This window comes from Cyprinus carpio, chromosome B21 (genome assembly GCF_018340385.1).
Source record: "Cyprinus carpio isolate SPL01 chromosome B21, ASM1834038v1, whole genome shotgun sequence".
NCBI classification, from domain to species: Eukaryota; Metazoa; Chordata; class Actinopteri; order Cypriniformes; family Cyprinidae; genus Cyprinus; species Cyprinus carpio.
Genome location: NC_056617.1, coordinates 1854058 through 1858712, shown reverse-complemented (window position 1 = coordinate 1858712; position 4655 = coordinate 1854058).

Below are 4655 nucleotides of genomic sequence, written 5' to 3'. Positions count from 1 at the left end.
TATTGACAGCTGTCACGTCTGATGTCAGCAGGTTTGGACGTTGTTGGTCAAAGTACAGAAATTCCCCCAGTTTTCCAGACTTCACAGCATCTCGTCTTGAGTTTTCAGTTTCGGTTTAGCTTGTCTTGTTGAAGGTTTGTGTGTTGAGGCGTCCTGGAGACTCTCAGCGGTGTGTGAGAGGTGATGTTTGGCGTCAGAGACTCTCACCTGTGTGTCCGGCGCTCTGTGGAAACACTGTCCTGATGTTTATATGAGTGTTCGAAGGCACCAGCAGATTCAGGAAGCGAGGACATCGGTTTGTTGCAAAAGCAAACTAAAGGACTGCAGATGCTTGCATGAATGTGCCTGCTTGAGCTTGACTTTCACACGTCTCGGTGTTATGCCCGAGTGTGAACTCTGGTCTCTGTTGTTACAGACAGAATGTGTCTTACTTGGTGAAACTGATCATTTTTGAACCCTGAGAAAACAGTTTGAGCTGACCAGATCTGCCTTTCATTGTTTGAATGACAGTTTAAAGGCGTCCTGTTATGTTTTTTGACTCTTTTAATTTTAGTCAGTGTGGATGTTTGAGCATAAAAAAGATCTACAAGGTTACAAATCTCAGAGTCCACTCCAAAAGGAGATATTTTGTTTTAAAAGGAACTACAGCGTTGTTGTTTTTTTAACATCTTCAGAAGACAAAAGCTGAAACAAATCCATCATTAAAGATGAATTAAAATATGAATCCATAATAACACTTCCTCCAGTGAAAAAGTCCATCTCCTGTTCCAGCACATATTTGTTTAGAGCTGTTTAAACGCTGCTTGATCTGTGCAGATTTCTCTCCTGATTCACACCAGAACACTTTTTCACTGGAGGAAGTGTTATTATGGACTCATATTTTAGTTAAAAACATCTTCATGAGAAATCAAAAGCTGAAGCCAATCCATTGAGCTGTTAACTGATGGACTGGAGTGCTGTGGATTATTGTGATGTTTTATCAACTGTTTGGACTCTCATTCTGACGGCACCCATTCACTTCAGAGACACTGATGCAATGCTACATTTCTCCAAACCTGATGAAGAAACAAACTCATCCTGATCTCGGATGAACTGAGAGAGTCAGTTTTCAGCAATAAATCGCTCCTTTAATATCAATAACATGTTTTATTTTGTAGAGTTTATGTAACTCGTGCAGAAATGATGTTTTCATGACCTCGAGCCTCGTATTCATCGAGTGCATTAGTTGTTTTCGTAGTTTTTTCATACAGTGCTGATTGTTTTGTTCAGTTCCTGGGTGAATCAGATTTACTATAGTACACTCTGTACTTCATGCACAGACAGATTTTGATCTGTCTGTGATCCCCCGTGAGGTCAGACTCTTCCGCTCGCATATAGTCACTCTGTCTGGGAAAATACTTCCAGGTGATCCTTTATATTTCCTGTCCAACAGGAAGTGCCCCCCCCCATCCATGTATTTCCTGCAATTTAATGCCAGGCTATTCTGTAGCGAGTGTGAAGAGCGTCTCATACGATCCGAGGGAAAAGAAAGGAATGTGTGTGTGTGTGTGTGTGTGTGAGTGAAGGTGGAGTTACGCAGCTGTAGAGGAAGAGTTTCTTTTACGGCACACACACACACACTCATCAGAAGTGCTGAGATCATGCATATCAAAGCGTCTGGTCTTGACACATCTGTGCATACACACACACACACACACACTCATCTCAAAGCGTCTTTATCACTGAACTGACACCTGGTTTGATTCGTGTGATCTGCTGCTGTTCTTCCTGTCTCTGTGAGATCAGAGCGGCACATTTAACATCTCACACATCTGTTTAACTTACAGACTTTGTTTGTTACTAACAACAGGACCAGAAACGAGATTTAAAGGGATCGTTCAGCCAAATAAAAAATCTTTTTTTTCATCGTTTACTCTCCTTTATTCTGTTCCAAATCCCAATGACTTTCATTCTTTTGTGAAGCACAGAAGATATTTTGAAGATCTTTGGAAACTAAACTACACTGAACCCCTCTGACTTTCATGACATGAGCAAAACACAGCAGAAAGAATCAAACTCATAGAGGTTTGAATGAGACGGATCAGAATAATAATGGTTTTTGAATAAAACCTTCTGCTAAATGAGTAAATGTAAATCAGTACATCAGTGCACAAAAATTTTATATAAATGTTTATAAGGTAGATGTAAATAGTTTTGGTTTTTTGATTTTTTTTTTTTTTTTGAAAGAAGTCTCTTCTGCTCATCAAGGCTGCATTTATTTGATCAAAAATACAGAAAAAAAAAAATAATATTGTGATATATTATTACCAATTTAAAATAATAGTTTTCTATTTGAATATACTTTAAAAAAATAAATTTATTCCTGTGATGCAAAGCTGAATTTTCAGCATCATTACTCCAGCCTTCAGTGTCACATGTAACATCCAGTCTATCACATGATCATTTAGAAATCATTCTAATTTTCTGATTTATTATGAGTGTTGGAAACAGTTCTGCTGTCTAATATATTTGATGAATAAAAGGTTAAAAAGAACTGCATTTATTCAAAATAAAAAACAAATTCTAATAATATATTTTCTTTACTATCACTTTTTATCAATTTAACACATCCTTGCTCAATAAAAGTATTGATTTTATTTAAAAAAAAAAAGAAAGAAAAAAAAAATTACTGACCCCAAATGATCCTAAAAATTCAGCTTTGCATCACAGAAATAAATGATAATTTAAAGTATAATAAATTTAAAAGCAATTATTTTAAATGGTAATAATATATCACAATATTACTGTTTTTTCTGTATTTTTGGTCAAATAAATGCAGGCTTGATGAGCAGAAGAAACTTCTTTCAAAAACATTAAAAATAGTAATGTTTCCAAACTTTTGACCTGTACTGTATATGTATATTTGTTATGGTTTATTTGAAACATCACTGTACCGTGGTACTGTTGCGGTACTCTTTAGTGTTGTGAAGCGTCTCTCCCAGTGTTTGTGCTTACATTTTATAGAATATCATGTAGAGGTCTGTGACACTGACCAAAAATTATAGCTCTGCTTTCTAGGATTTTGTTGATAATGATAATTAGGCAATATTCTGTTGTGCAGTGGTTCTGTTGCAGCTTTGTTTGGAGCTATTTTAATAAGCAAAATAGAACAAAAACAGACTATATTGACAGCATTGTGTAAAATTTAACTTGATTGTTTGAATGTCATTAAAATCAGTATTGCATAAATACTTCTTTAGGGTGATATTTCATGTGCATGAATTTAAGTGATTTAGAAAAAAACATTTTTTGTGCATATGGATATTCTGTAAATTATTATTTGGAATTTTCATACATTCATATTTAGAATCATTCACATGGGTTTGTAAATGAGGCCTCAGGATTTGATTTATATATATTTCAGTCTGAGAAGATTCACACTTATTACACAACAGCACAGCAGTAGTGAAATGAATCCTCGGTGTGTGTGTGTGTGTGTGTGTTGTGTAATGCTGTGAGATCATATATCATCTGTTGTGTAGGAAACTGTAAGATGAGGACTAAAGGTGGGCCATAAGTGAACAATAACTATAATAATAATAACAACCTTTACAGCTGTTTTGTGTGAGTTTGCTGTGTGCCTGTTTAATTAAAGTCACTGTACATCAGCAACACGTCAACTTCTGACTCAGCCAATCATGTGATTGTGGGGCGGGGCTATCTGTTCTTTTGTTTTTGTGGTTTTATGTCATTCAAGGCAGCAAAGATGGTGAATTTAGGCAAGAAACGGAAGATAAAACCATTGCTTTTTCATGCAATGGTACATTGATGAATTTAGGCAAGAAACGGAAGATAAAACCCTTTTTTTCGGACTAATGGAAAGAAGACATCCAAAAATACACGTTTAAGTGTTTATTTTATTGCGCTGTATCTATTTATGTCTGTAGATTTAAATTCCAGTCCATATCTTATTTTCCTCGTACACCAAACTTTACTGTTTTATTCCTCTCTATATTCTGGAGGTTAATTCATATTCTTATTTAATCATATCATTCACACTGATTTATACAACAGTTTACTCCTAACAACATGGTGAAAATGTGTTTGTTTTCTGTCTGTTGACAGTATTTTCTTATTTATTGAGTGATAAGAGAAATCTAAAATCCCCTTCTGGAAATACCTTTAGCTCTAATGACAAAAAACTAAAAATAACCCAGAGCCTTGAACCTTGCATTATTCAATGTTTAGATGTTCTAGAAATGTATGCAAATTACAGCGTATTTAATTACATAGTGACTCATTTGCCTATTAAACACATTTCAGAGAACTTGTAATACAAACTGTGTAAAGTATGGTGATCTCAATTAGTTATTTCACCCTGTACACCTCCAGTGTTCTGCCTTAAAGAAGTGTGCAGCTCAGATTCTTTCAGAAGTTTTTAAGCTAGTCATCACAGATCAATAGATAAAAGACCATGCACAATAATAGAACGTTTCGCCCAGACAGTTTGTCAAGGTTAGGAAGTGATCACACTAGACTAAATATTGTTAAGACTTGTTCACACCATGAAAGATAATTATATTAGTGTTCACACCAGCGGATGATAATGATCTGCTTGTTATAAGCATGTTGCAGTTTTATTGTGTCACTTTGTTGTCTATTCTCTTAAAATTTTA